This window comes from Puma concolor, chromosome D3 (assembly GCF_028749965.1).
Source record: "Puma concolor isolate L17-30 chromosome D3, mPumCon1.1.hap2, whole genome shotgun sequence".
NCBI classification, from domain to species: domain Eukaryota; kingdom Metazoa; phylum Chordata; class Mammalia; order Carnivora; family Felidae; genus Puma; species Puma concolor.
This window is the reverse complement of record NC_141678.1, coordinates 51,169,834-51,185,200: the sequence shown is the minus strand read 5'-3', so window position 1 is coordinate 51,185,200 and position 15,367 is coordinate 51,169,834. Positions and strand designations below refer to the sequence as shown.

The following is a 15,367-nucleotide window of genomic DNA, read 5'->3' as shown; positions in this document are numbered from 1 at the left end:
TGTCTCTGTTCTATATCCTCTTCATACCAGAATCTTGGTAAAGGAAGAGCTCCTATCTACAATAGAGCCATCCTTATGACAGAATACAAAGAGACACAGAAGACTCATACTCTGGGCCTAAAGCTTCTGCTTAGAGGAGGTACTTGTCATTTCCACTCATACTTCATGAGTTACGTTTCTAAGTGTGACAAGGATTGGGTAGGAAATATAATATTTTCACAGGATTGGCCCAGTGAGAAGGATCTTATGAGTACCGTGAGTATTTTAACAGTAATACATCTGCCACGCATGCTGTGCACTTCCCATGCTATCCATTACCTCAAATGTTAGCTCTTAGTTTGTTTCTAACCCCTCACTTTTACAAAGAACAATATGATAAGTATCCTCTACTTGTCCCATAAGTATCAGGCAAACATTCCTCTGGAATGTAAACTCAGGGTTGGAATTACTGAATTATAAACACATACTTGAACTGAGTAAAGATGGAAATTGCTCTGCAAAATGGCCACAAAAGTCTATACTTTTCTTTTTAATGTTTGTTTAGTTTTGAGAGACAGGGAGAGAGTGCAAGTGGGGGAGGGGCAGGGAGGGAGACAGAGGATCCAAAGCAGGCCCTGCGCTGATCAAGCAGGCCTGACGTGGGACTCAAACTCAAGAACCTTGAGATCAGTACCTGAGCTGAAGTTGACTCAACCGACTGAGCCATGCAGGCACCGTAAAGTCTATACTTTTAATATCAGCCCACAAGAGCACAGCACCTGATTTTCTGTATGGCAACCATCACTATTCCTTATTCAACTTTATAATTTTTGAAAATCTGATAGATAATGAGTAGTAGTTTATTGTTTAAATGTGTTTTTTCCCCTCATCTCCAGTGATTTTAAATACCTATTCATATAACTGTTTCTTGTATATTTTATGCCCTTTTCCTCATCCATTATATCCCAATGTCTCTATAAATAATTTTGTTTTTTCTCCAGGTTTTATCCTTGGGACTTTTTCTTTTACCTGTTAAATATCTGTAGAGAATCTGATTCCGCTCATATATTTTCAGCAACCATTTATACACTCATAACCCTCACACTTATCTCTTTTTTTCACTCTCAACTGTTATCAGTCTCTTTCTTTACTCTTAGGCTGTTGAATACTAATAGTTGATCCTAACAGGTCTTTTTATCTCCAGGACTCTGGTTATAATCTACTCTGTTTGTGCCTGATCTCCTATATACCACTTCCACTTGATGACAGAGGGCTGCCGCACATGTCCAACTTTATGGATTGACGGGTCAGATGCATTAAGTTCATGATGGGAAGCTCAGGTCATGTGTCAACTTGATGGCCCATGGTTAAGTATTCAGTCTCCACTAAGGCCCAGTAGGAAGTCAAACACTAAATCTCAAAAGGAAGGTAGTGGCAGGGTTTTGCTTCAAAATTCTGAAGGTTTTCACTCTGATTCATGTGCAGGGACCTGGCTTCAAACAGCATCCTTATCTGTCATTGACTCTTTAAGCACCATTGGATCAGCTGGACTACATGGCCCAAGTGGTGGAACTACACACATTGCAGTCAGGACTTATTACAGAGCCCTCCATTTTTCTGGGCCCCACTTAAAACTAGCAGCTTTATGGGCCACTTAGGTAAATAGGGCCGAGTAACGCACCCATATAAGGAATATGTTGCCTCAAAAATCAAAAGAGGTTCATTAAATGTTATGCCTCTCTTGATTGTAGGAGGGGTCAGACACAATAAATTATTCTTCACCTTAAAAATATATATCTTCACATGCCCCACACCACTGGACTCCTAGATATTTTACTGAGCTATAAGGCCCCAAAGTTTTTTTTTTCCTCCAACCCTCAACAAGTAAATATCTTTCCAATAAGTTTAGAGTAGTTGCTACTTCTCCCATACTAAGTCCAATGTTATGGACCGAAGTGATATCTTATGGAAGGGAAAGATATTCAAGACCCCTCTGAACTAAATTTTGACATAGGACTAAAGAACTGGTGTTATAGACTGAATTCTGTCCCCTAAAATCCTATGTTGAAGTTCTAACCTCCAACATGATTGTGTTTGGAGATACAGCCTTTAAGGAAGTTATTAAGATTAAACAATGTCCTAAGGGTGAGGTTCTTAGCCAACAGAACTGGCATTCTTATAAGATGGAGAGAGAGATACTGGAGATGCACAAACACTGGAGAAGGGCCATGTGAGGTCATAGTGAGGTGGCAGCCATTTGCAAGCCAGGGAGATAGTTCTTTAGAGCAACCAAACCTTCTGGAAACTTAGCTCCCACCCCCCAGAACCATGAGAAAATACACTTCCATTGTTTAAGCCACCCAGTCTGAGGTATAGATATAGATATAGATGATATAGATATAGATATAGATGATATAGATATAGATAGATACATATATTTTAATGCCAGCTTTAGCAGACCAGTACAGTTGATTTACTCCTCAGGTAGGAGAGTGGAGGTATATCCTTGACCTTGCCATCTAATAGCAAACTCTTTCTGGTGGTCTCAATTAACAAGGATGGAGAAAAAAGCATTTGCCAGATCAATAGCTGTGTATCAGTTACGAGGGGACGTGTTAATTTGCTCAAGAAACAAAACCACATCTGGCATAGCAGCTACAAATGGAGTCACAAACTAATTATGCTTATGATAATCCACTGTCATTCTCCAAGATTTATCTATATTCTACATGCATCAGATAGGCAAGTTGAATGGGGATGTGGTTAAAATTACTACTCCCTCATCTTTCAAGTCCTTAATGGTGGCACTATTGTCTGCAATCCCTCCAGGAATGAGGTATTGCTTTTAGTTTACTAGTAACCTAAGTAAAGGCAGTTTTAATGGCTTCCACTTGGTATTTCTCAACAAAGTGGTCCTCACTCCACAGGTCAAGGAACAAATATTTGGGTTCTGCCAACTGTTGAGTGTGTCTATTCCAGTTATTTATTTTGGAATAGGGACAATAACCACAGGGTATGGCTGGACACCCACTGAGTTCACTGTGAAGCAGACTTGAGCTGAAACCCCATTGATCATCTGACCACTGTAAGCCCCGTCTCTGCCTGGTGAACCTTAGTGACATTTGGGATCTCAGGGAATTAGTATCAGTTCGGAGCCAGTGTCTACTAGTTCCTGTAATGTCTAATTATTTCTTTTTTTCCAATACACATTTACCCTGGTAAAAGGACACAGGTTGTTTTGGGAAAGGCTGGGAGAAGAATTAACAGGATAAATTTTTGTCAATGTACCAGGGACCTTCCTCAAGGGGACCTGATCTCCCCACTTCATTCAAGGTGTTCTGCATCTGTAAATTGGCTCATGTCTGGGAATGAATTAATGAGGCCATGACTCTGTTTTTGTGAATCGTGTTAAACTTCTCTTAACCTAGAACTCTTTCACTTATACAGATCAAGTAAAAATGTAATAGATTCCCTCGCTATTTTACTTCAGGGAACAACCTGATCAACTAGCCAATGTGATAAATCTGCCTGAGTCATAATATTTTGATTGCTACTTTGACTCTGCTATCCCATTACAGTAGCTACACCTACCATGACATTACCTGTTGAGTGCCACCACTTGGCCCCTGCTACCCTGGGATCCAATTACTACTTCCATTGCATTTAAGTTTCTGAATTCAATGAACACAGTTGCCATTTGAGATCTGGCCTACAGGGAAGAGCCCTTGTAGGGATGTTTAACATTTGTTTTTTATAGTCATGGTGAAATGTGTGTCTTCTGTATCCTCTCAGGGTGGGTGGGTAGGTCTTCAGTGACAAATCTACTCTGACTTTCCAATCTCCCTGCATCTTTGAATCCCATTCTTGACAGTAAATCAAGGCAGTTCTGGCATTTCTAACTCATTTACTGTGGGCTATCTTTTGTTTCATATTTCAGCCAGACCTATAGAACAATTAGAGCCTTTTGTAATTCCCTGAGCTGTAACATTAAATAAAGAATCCCTGCTTAGTGAGCTCATATCCATAAATTGAGCCTGATTGAAATTTTTTCTTCCAACATTATTGCCCTCCCTTAATATTCATTCCTAGACATATTCTCTGAATTTATGTTTGTATGAATTAGAAAATTCAAGTTATCATTTTGAAGTGTAGCACACCTCTTCATAGGTCACACATTGTTCTTCACCTAGGGCCCTGCTGGGACTCAAATCCAGTTGTAGGTCCAGTAGCAAAGACAGGTAGTGGAAATGAGTTTTAAGGAGAATCAGCATTCTCTTGCAAGGCAACTGCTTCACGGGAAGCCATTACAGTTTCCTCAGGCAATGCAGTGTTAATTCCCTCCAATGAGCCTACTTCTACTGGCAAAGACTCATCGACATTTTATGGGCTCAATGTCCCTAGCTTCATCAGGTTCTTTTTACACATCCCAATTTCAACTTTGACAACCCCATTCCTTCCCTATCAGTGCCCTCACTTTATAAAAGTAGGTACCCTGTGAGGCTGAGAATTCAAATTGGGTTGTAACTCAGATACCTATAGGTTGAAACTTTGGATTTGGTTTTCAGCAATCTTGGCCCTGTGGTTACAGGTTATAAGTCCTTTCGCAGGCCACATATGGAAGATTTTAGGTCATTTATGGGTGCTTGATCTGGGAATTCTAATTCCTGAGTGCATCCTTTTCCTTACCCACTTTACCCAGAAACATTAGGAGTAACCAGCCAGTCTCATTTTATTAGTTAGGTTGACAAAAATATTCAAAAGTCAAATACACTGTCACCCAGATCCTTGCTTCTTGTAAGTGTTTGATTAGGAGTGTCCAGCTGTGATAAGCAAAAGCTTATCTCTTTTGCCAAATCATGCCATGGACTATCAGTGCTCTATTTACTACTGGAAATAGAGTCATTAGTATCTTTACATCTAATCAAATTAGACAGCCATTCTGGAAGCCCCAGAATGAATTCAGAAAACTCATCCCTAAAGTTCTGTTCTTCTAGAACAACCCTCTGTACCAAAACCTGTATTAGTCAGGGATCTACAGAGAAACAGAACCAATAGGATGTGTGTGTGTGTGTGTGTGTGTGTGTGTGTGTGTGTGTATAGAGGTTTATTATAAGGAATTGGCTTGCATGATTATGGAGGCTAGCAAATTCAAAATCTACAGGATGGAGGTCATGATCTCACAGTTCGTGAGTTCGAGCCCCACATTGGGCTCTGTGCTGACAGCTCGGAGCCTGGAGACTGCTTCACATTCTGTGTCTCCCTCTCTCTCTGCTCCTCCCCCACTCACACTCTGTCTCTCTCTCAAAAATAAATAAACATTGAAAAAAGAATTCAAAATCTGTAGGATGGGCCAGTAGGCTGAGACCCAGAAGAGCTAATGTTCCTGTTTGTGTCTGAAGGATGGAGGCTGCTCTGAGAACCAGGAAGACCTGATGTTGCAGATGAAGTTCAGAGACAGTCTTCTGGAAAGCTGTCTTTTGCTCAAGGTCATCCAGAATTTCTGTTATATTCAAATATTGAACTAATTGGATGAATACCACCCACATACTAAAGGGCAATCTGCTTTACTTGAAGTCCACCGATTAAAACATAGAAACAATTGTTTTAGAATTGGCAATGGATTATGGATAAGACACCCAAAAACACAAGCAACAAAAGAAAACATAGATCAACTAGACATCATCAAAATACTTAAAAACCATCTAAGTATTTTATTTATAAGATCTAATGAGAACTCACAGGGAAAACTTTAAAATATTTTGAACTTTATGTAAATTAAATACAAAATATATTTTATATGTATTATATATATAATATATAGTTGTCATATAGTTATAAATTATGTATATATAACCTGTGAATTACAGTTTAAAAACATTTTAGAAAGAAAATTGTACTTTAAATGTTTATATGAGATAAGAAGAAAGGTTCAAAATCAAGATCTAAGTTTCCATTTAGGAAGCTAAAAAAAGAGGTGTGAATTAAACCCAAATTTATATATGAAGGAAACAATATTGGTAAGAGTGGTAAATCAGTGACAACAATGAGCAAAATCAAAAATTGTGGGTTTTTTTTAAAAAAATGTAATTGTTAAAGGTCTAGCTAGAGTGATCAATAAAAAGAGACAAAACAGATTGCCAATATCAAAATTAAAGAGACAGCCCTCCAGCGTTCATAAAGACAGCAAAATGAATATGAGGGAATGTGTGTGATAAACAACTTTATGCTAATAAATTAACTAGCTTAGATGCAATTATAACAATTTTGAAAATAAAAAATTTTCAGAACTGACTCAAGAATAAATAATATATGATTGTCCTATATCTGTTTAAAGAAAATTAAGTGATAATTAAAAACCTTCCCGCAAAGAAAACTCTAAGCCAATAAGACACAGTGCTGGTGATTTCTATCAAATGTTTAAGGAAGAAATTATATCAGTCTTACACAATCTCTTTTAGTAAATCGAGGAAGACAGAAGAGACACTTCCCAACTGACTTTAGGAGCCTAGCATCACCATTATACCAAACTGGAGAAAGACGATGCAAGAAAAAAATACATGGATCATTTATGGATTTTATATAAGAATTTAAAAACTTTTAGGTAATCAAATCCAACAATACATAAGAAGGATAATACAATGAAATAAAATTGGGCTTGCCCCATAATTGTGAAATTGGTTTAATATTAAAAAAAAATTGATAAAAAAATTAACAGAAGAATGGAGGGAAACCAAGTCATCAGCTCCACAGACACAGAAAAAACATTTAACAAAATTTAAAGTGAAGTCATGATAAATGCCCTCCACCAACCAAAAATAGATGAAAATTTCCTCAACCTGATAACCTTATAAATGATATCTAGAATTTATATGGAATTGCAAAGGAACAAAAACAAAAACAAAAAAAAAAACAGAAAACAATTCATGCTATGTGACTTCATTTTTATGAAGTTGTTTATCAGGAAAAAATTATTTGTGGAAATAAAAATCAGAATAGTGTTAACCGAAGGGGTTCTGGGGATTTAGTGAATGAGAACTTTCTGGGTTGGTGGAATGCTCTGGATCCTATTTGGGGGTTGTTTACAGGATACATACATTTTTCAAAACTCACTGAGCTTTTCAATACCTGTGCCTTTCACTGCACATACATTTTACAGCGATAATTTAAAGATTCGTAATTCTATGAAGGGTGTGTTTAAGCAGGGTATTGTAGATTTGGTATGTAGACAGAGAGGAGATAAATACGGAGGAAGCATAAGCAATCCATTAGAAACATTAATAAGCCAAGGGCAATAAAAACAACAGCCGGGGTGAAAGAGGAAAGTCATTCACTGCTTGTGAATGTCCTTATCCCCTAACCTGAAATTTGGGGGTTATACTGGATACTTAAGGGGGAACATTCTAGACAATGAATGTATCAATGGGAGTTGGATTGGGGGAAATTTAGTTTATTAAGGAAAGAAAGTTAGGACACCAATATTAGATTATTTGAATGCCATATTAAAGGCCTATGTTGAAAGTGGCAAGAGAAAGTAAAGGAAAAAAAGGAAGAGGAAGGGCATACAATGGCCAGTAGCAGCAGGAGGGGTGTAATTGTGCAGAATTCTTTTTCTCAGTCTTGCAGCATCATTTTTGATTCCGAGAACCGTGCTTTCCCCTCCTGTGCAAGTCTGATCTCTGTCCGTGAGTTTGCCTGAGCTGTGTGAGAAACTAATTCCCAATGCCTGCTGATTTGAGACTAAGTGCAAGTTTAAGAACAGTTTTGCAGCTTGTCAATTTCCCCTGCTACGTTCTATGGAGGGCTTGTGGCCTGGGTATCATAACCTCACTTAGAGAACTGCCTGAGGTGCATGGTTTCTCCGGCGGGTGGTGCAGCAAGGTGCAAAGAGTCAATTTATGACACTTTTATGTTCCTCAAAGATCACAGTCAGCCCTATTTGATTTTTATGTACCCAGTGGGAGTGTAAAGGGGATAATGTTCAGGAGTACTTTGCATTTAAATGATTTCTTTATTCAAAGAGATTTACAAATGTTATATCATTAAACAAGGTTCCCTTTGAGATACATTAGAAGTAAATACAAAATTGTAATGCCTGTTTCACAGTGGGACAGTATTATGTGGTTTAGGAAGAGAGGCCTAAAGAATGTCATTCAAGAATAGCGCACACTAATCAATATGTAACAACAGGAACATCTTCCGTAGATTTCATTCTGCCTCTCTCACTAGCTCTAGAATTTTCTCACAAATGCTTGATCTCTTTTAAATTTCTTGCCTTTATCTCCTAAATGGGGCTAATAATAGCTTTCCTTCCTATTTCATAAGTTGTTATAAGCAATCAAATAATAGAGAAAAGGACAGGTAAAAACTATACAAATGTAAGAATAAATAAAAGGAGCATTTCTTGGTTTTCTTCCTATTAACTCATGGCCTTCAATGTGTACTGTACTACTGTTGTTGTTTACTGAGATATCAGGAACTTCAGGACACATGACATTAAGCTTTAACTTTCAACTGTATGGTATTTAATATTTAAAGGCATATTAAGGTCATTCACTTTGTTTTAAAAATAAAGACTACATTTACCTGGATTGCTAAATGATATATGGATAGTTAATGATAGGTTTGGAATTAGACTTTAGATAATTTTGGGCTTTGCATTTAGTTCTTTCCAAACTATGGTTTAGGGGCGCCTGGGTGGCCTAATTGGTTAAGCGTCCGACTTCGGCCCAGGTCATTATCTCGCGGTTTGTGGGTTTGAGCCCCGCGCAGGGCTCTGTGCTGACAGCTCAGAACCTGGAGCTTGTTTCAGATTCTGTGTCTCCCCCTCTCTCTGTCCCTCCCCTGCTCATTCTCTGTCTCTCAATAATAAACAAACGTTAAAAAAAAAAAAAAACAACTATGGTTTAAAAGATTCTAATTTAGTTCAAGGCAAGGTTTTCGAATATTTGAATTATGTAAAGGAATTTCAAGAAAAAAAAAAGAAGTATCAGAGAATTGAAAATCAAGACTCACAAATAAAATGGCATAACAAAATTAGTAGGCAAACATTCTGTTTCAAAGGAAGAAAATATATATATATATGAATAATTGTTGCTTTTTAAAGACAGAGCAATAAATTTAGTCATGGAAGTCCAGAAAAGGCCTGTTGAAAAATTAAAGATCATAGGTAGCACAATACAGAAGAAGGCTACATTATTCGGTAAAATTTTCTTAGCTTAAATTAATTTGTAATTTGATAATGTGTCCAGTGCTTATGCCAAATACAACTTCATATATCAATGGGTTTTTTTTTTCAACGTTTTTATTTTTATTTTTGAGAGACAGAGACAGAGTGTGAGTGGGGGAGAGGCAGAGAGAGAGAGGGAGACACAGAATCTGAAAAAGGCTCCAGTCTCTGAGCTGTCAGTACAGAACCTGATGCAGGGCTCGTACTAACGAACCCTGAGATCATGACCTGAGCCGGAGTTGGATGCTTAACCCGACTGAGACACCCAGGTGCCTCATCCATGTTTGTTTTTGTTTTTGTTTTTGTTTTAAGTACATTGAAGAAATACTTGAGCTATGAAGGGTTGGCACATATTTACAGATAATCTATTCAGAGATACCACTATTTATAATAGCCCTAAAAGCACGAATCTGCATGCTTAACTTATGCTCCTTGCTTATGACCATTTGCTTGCGAAGGCAAAATTTTGGTAGTGCACTTCAAGCTAAGCTTATGCCTGAAAGTCATAAAAGTTCATTAATTTTTAAATGCCTATAACTCAAATTTTTAACATTTTTAAATTGACCAACTTCTGCTTACAAACTACCCAGAGACGTACCTGGGTGACTCAGTTGGTTAAGTGTCTTACTCTTGATTTCCGCTGAGGTCATGATCTCACAGTTTGTGAGTTCCAGTCCCGCATCCAGCTCCATGCTGACAATGCAGAGCCTGCTTGGGATTCTCTCTCTCTCTCTCTCTCTCTCTCTCTCTCTCTCTCTCCACATCTCCTGCACTCTCTGTCTCTCAAACAACAAGAAATAAAACCACAATTAGCCATATTTAGTCACTCAGCTAGCTGAACAAAGGCAGAAGAAGATGAAGGAGAACCCAAGTCCTACAGATTTGAAAGCAGAATGATCGTCCATAAATTCAGTTAGAACTTTCAGTGCAGATTAGGAAGGGGGAAGGAGGAAAGACTCGCCAGCAATCAGAATTTGAGATGTCCAAAGTACAATTGAGGAATTATAAATTTGACTTTGAAACCCTTGATGAAAAGTCACTAAAGGAAACATAATTATTATGTTTTAATTGGATGCACGTTGCCGTGCTGTACCAAAGTGATTTTTGAAGTTGATTGCATTTTTGCCTTCCTTCCTATTCTTTAATGCTCAGTCAACCCTATAAGGGAGAAAAAGGTAGGTTACACAACAGAAGGAAAAGCTAATGATTTAAGAACGTGTGGTTTTCCCTCACATGAAACATCACTCTTAAGTTTCTCATTTGGGGGCAACATCCATTCTTTTATAGAGAAAAGCATATTATATTAGGCAGCAAATCATTATGGTGTTGGATATTTAGAGGAATTCTGTTTGTTGTATTAAATTATCCTGGCATCTGCACCATACTCTACTGGCTTTGATTATAAAGGTCTTTAATCATTGATAGCATTTATTTGTTAAGCATAGCTTTCTTTTGTTCATTTAAGCCCAATTGTTGGTTATTTCATAAAAACTAAAAAGCATAATATCAGTGATTTTAATATATTTAATTATAGTTTTAATCTATTTAACATACTCTGTCTAAATTTAATTAATTTAGTTAATTTATTAAGTTTATTAAATTAACTTATAATTAATACTGATCAGTAAGGAAAATACAGAGTATTCTCTGAAGAAAAACTCCCAAATTTTACAAGTATGCTACTTTAGTTTGCTTAGTAATTTTTTTTTATACATAAAACCAAAAGACAGTCATTAAAGACTTACCACTTTTTTCTTTCAGCCACGTACATTATTCTTTCCAAATCACACAGGGGGGAAAATATGTAGTCTCAATTCATGTGAAGCTTCTTTGATCTTCATGTAAATAAAGAGGCCGCCTTCCTCTCTTAGGATTCTTTCTTGAATATGATTTCTTTCATCAAATAGTTTATCTCATCTCTGTGAACATCAAGGTAGTTTGCTTCAAAACTTCAAACAAGCATTTCCTACACATTTACAGGAAATATATTAAACACTATAAATGGCAAACTTCCTCTCAACTTTTCAGCAAGACAGAGCAGGAGACATTTTATGTTGCACCTCAACTGGTTGGAGGCACATCCTACATTGTAGTCATAATATCCTAGACAAACACCAAGCATTCCGTTCCCTTGAAGGCAAAAAACAAAGGAAACATGTATGCCACAAAGGTGAGCTAGCTTGGCAAAACATGGAAAAGAAATCAAGAACAGATGACTGCAGAGAAGGCTATAAACTATGAAGAGTTTTAAGACTAAATGTTTATAACAAAAAGGAAAGTTTACAATAGAAAATTCAGCAAAATGGGTCCAAGTGTTCAACATAGTATTAGTTTAGAGAGTCCGTGAGGGTATGATTTGTTCTTGTTTCTCCAAGTTACTCTAATTGCCTGCGTTCCTTAACTCCCAGTTGGCTAAGCAATTTTATGATTCTTGGCGCTGTATAAATGTATTTTTTCAGGTCTTTGAAAATTGACCGATTTCTCGCCGAATGAACCAGCCAGCTGTGAAGTCAATTTTCCTAGCTTTAGCAGACTGGGCATTAAAAAAAAAATTCTTCAATAATTTAAGAATTTTCTTTTAATTGACCCTAAACTAGGATATGGAGCAGTGATTTTTTTTGTCCTAATACTTAGATTGTAAATTGATGGTCTTATTGAGGAAGTTTTCATCAGAATTTCTTTTTCACCATGGCAAAATGGAAATAACACATACTTCATTTTATAGGATAAACACAAAATATATTTTTAAAATTCTTAATTCTAGGAACAGTTTAAATCATCAACAAACATATGACTATGGAAAAAATCTTTTGTTTACTCAGGAATTATGATTTTTCAAAATTATTCAATACCATAATCATGTATTGCCCACCTATGTACTATGAACAAAGTTCCATATAATGAAAAAGATAATTCAGAACTTTTGTAAAGTATTGGTGGGAATTGGTACAGCCATTATGGAAATAGTATGCAGTTTCCTCAAAAAATTACAAATAGAACTACCACATGATCCAGCAACTCACTTTTGGGTATATATCCAAATGAAGTGAAACCAGTATTTTGAAGCTATATCTGCACTGCTTTGTTCACTGAAGTATTATTCAAAATAGGTAAGATATGGAAACAACCTAAGCATTGTGAACAGATGAACATACATATATAGTATTAATCATTCAAGACTTATGGCAAATACAATCTCCTTTATGAAGCCATTTTGGTTCACAAAGCCTAAAAAACTTATCTTCCTAAATAATCACTAATAACACTTTTAAAAAGTGTCATATATATATGTGTGTATATATATATATATATACACACATATATATATTCCATTGTGTATATAATAATATACATAATTACCTACACAGTGTATGTTCCATTGTGTGTGTATATATATATATATATATACACACATGTGCACATAATGGAACATTATTCAGCCTTTAAAAAGAAGGAAATCCTACTATTTGTGACAACATGGATGAACTCAAAGAGCATTTTGCTAAGTGATAAAATCCAGTCGCTGAAAGACAAATACTACATGATTTCACTATTATGTCTAGTCTAAAACAATCAAGTCCATAAAAGCAGAGAGTAGAATGGTGGTTGGTTGCCAGGGGTTGGGAGGAGTGGGAAATGGGGAGATGTTGGTCCAAGCATACAAATCTCCAGTTATGTAGATTGAATAAGTTCTGGTGGTCTAATGTACAGCTTGGTGACTATAGTTAATAATGTATACTTGAAATTCACTAAGAGTAGATGTTATCTGTTCTCATCACACACACACACACACACACACACACACACACACGATGTAACTAAGGTAACAGATGTGTTAAGTAGCTTGATAGTGGTAATCATTTCACAATGTATACCTATATCAAAACATCATGTTGTAAATATAATATATATAATTTTAATTTGTCAATTATATATACCTCAATAAAACTGTAACAAGAGAAAAAGATGCCCATGACACCTTTCCTGACCTCTAGGCAATCACATTTTTTTTTTTTAATTTTTTTTTTCAACGTTTATTTATTTTTTTTGGAACAGAGAGTGACAGAGCATGAACGGGGGAGGGGCACAGAGAGAGGGAGACACAGCATCGGAAACAGGCTCCAGGCTCTGAGCCATCAGCCCAGAGCCTGACGCGGGGCTCGAACTCACGGACCGCGAGATCGTGACCTGGCTGAAGTCGGACGCTTAACCAACTGCGGCACCCAGGCGCCCCAAGGCAATCACATTCTTACTGGATAGAAATCTATTTGGCTAAAATCTCTTAGCCAAAGAGGCACTACTTTCATAGAGGTTTATTTTTTAAAGTGTTAGTAGTGACTGTTTAAGATACGTTTTTCTTAGGCTTTGTGAACTGACATGACTTCATAAAGGAGATTGTATTTGCCATAAGCCTTGAATGATTAATAGCATTTGTCTATATAGGTAGATATTGCAGATGGAGGTCATGGAAACAGTTTAAGTAGAAAAATGAGTATCTAAATAGCATGTAATTATCTATGGTGATTTGAATGTGGCTATCATGGGCATATATATTGAGAAGGAACATTTTCACATGTGTTTTTTATTTAGCATTAAAGAAGCAGTGCTGTATAGTGGTTAAGAACTCAGGGTCTGATTGTCAGAGACCTGAGTTCAAAACTTCGTCCAGCACTAGCAGCGCTTAGTAACATTGCCCTCGGCTAGTTACTTATTTTGGTTAGCTTCAGTTTCCATAGCTATAAAATAGTGGGTATGATAAAACTTAGTTACTATTCAGAGCTAGATTAAATAATGGAGTAAAGAGTTTTTCATGAGACCTAGAACATAAAACAAACTTATCATTGTTATCAGGTTAATTATCTGAAAATTACTATGGCAGAATGGTTGCTGGTTCTTTTTTCATTTTTTTAAAAACATATGAGCTCTAAATGGTGAAATGTCATTGTAATTACCTGGTGCAATATGATCTAGAACTCACATTTTCTAATTTTTGATCTATAGATGTTTCCAAAGCAGTACTTTGTTACTATGTAATTTTCTATTTTCCAACTTCTTAAATTATAAATAGTTGTGACATCTCCAAGTCTTTATTCAAATTTATCCCTCTGCTTATAGTACATTCCTCTACAAAAGGTTAGGAGTTTCTTCTCTTCAGCAGAAAGATAATGTCGAGAAAAAAACGTTCATACTTTTGGTAGGTGGGGGGACCTCTGTCCTTTCTTTTGAAACTTTGAAACTCAGAAAGTGAAGGGACCCCGATTAGAATCTGAAAAATGAGTTTATGAATTCTCTTTGTATCTGTCTGGGAATAATATCTGCCATAAGTTCTTTTTGCACATGTTCTGGAAGATGCTCATCCATCATATGACCTTCTATTCATTTATTAATTTATTTTTAAAATGTAAACTAAGCATCTATTATGTTCACAGAAGGATGTCACAGTTCAGAATGAGAGACATAAGTAAGCTTATAATTACAGTAAGACATAATAGGTTCCATTTGTTAAGGAAATCAGAGTGCATTGGGGATACGATCAAATATTGAAAACAAAATATATTGTGAAGATACACTTATTTTATTATATTCATTAAAATTCAAGGGTACTATGGAAGATATTTTACCTCATGAAAACTTTAATTTTAACTTCCTTAAGCTGAAGAAACTGAGAAGACCTTAATTGCTTCTGGTTCTACAGGCAAATTTCCATTCATTTATTTTTTTCTTTTTTTTTGCTTCTTCCCACTCAAATAAGTCACTGAAATCCACATTCTTTTTTCTAGTTATCACTGTGACAAACTTCTGCCATTCCACACCAATTTCACTCTTTTGAAATTATTTCATCATAAAGAGAAGTTTCTCCTCTTCTCAATAATTACAACATTTCTATTGAAAACATACTTTCTTACTGAAATTACATCTTTTTCACTTTTTGCTGTCACTAACTTTTGAGATGACATATCACTTTCTCCTGATACTGTGAGTGACATGGTACTATTCTATCTTCAAAGTCATAAACGAGAGCTTCTTTTATAACATAACTTCTTTATATAATCTTTTACTAATCCTCCATGTGTAATAAACATGGCTGAAGCCTTTACCCAGACTTCCAAAGAACCACACTCATTTAAGTCATGTATTACATTTCTTTCCCTTATATTTACA

The 15,367-nt window shown here is 36.2% G+C and overlaps 1 long non-coding RNA gene across 1 annotated transcript in view; it reads right to left on the bottom strand.

The window, feature by feature from the left end:
* LOC147575564 (uncharacterized) overlaps positions 1–9,949 on the bottom strand; it is a 43,490-nt gene extending 33,541 nt beyond the window's left edge. The window contains exon 1 of the long non-coding RNA XR_015242515.1: positions 9,804–9,949. This is a non-coding gene — a long non-coding RNA (uncharacterized LOC147575564). The remainder of the gene's footprint in view (positions 1–9,803) is intronic.
* Positions 9,950–15,367: the final 5,418 nt, after the last annotated feature.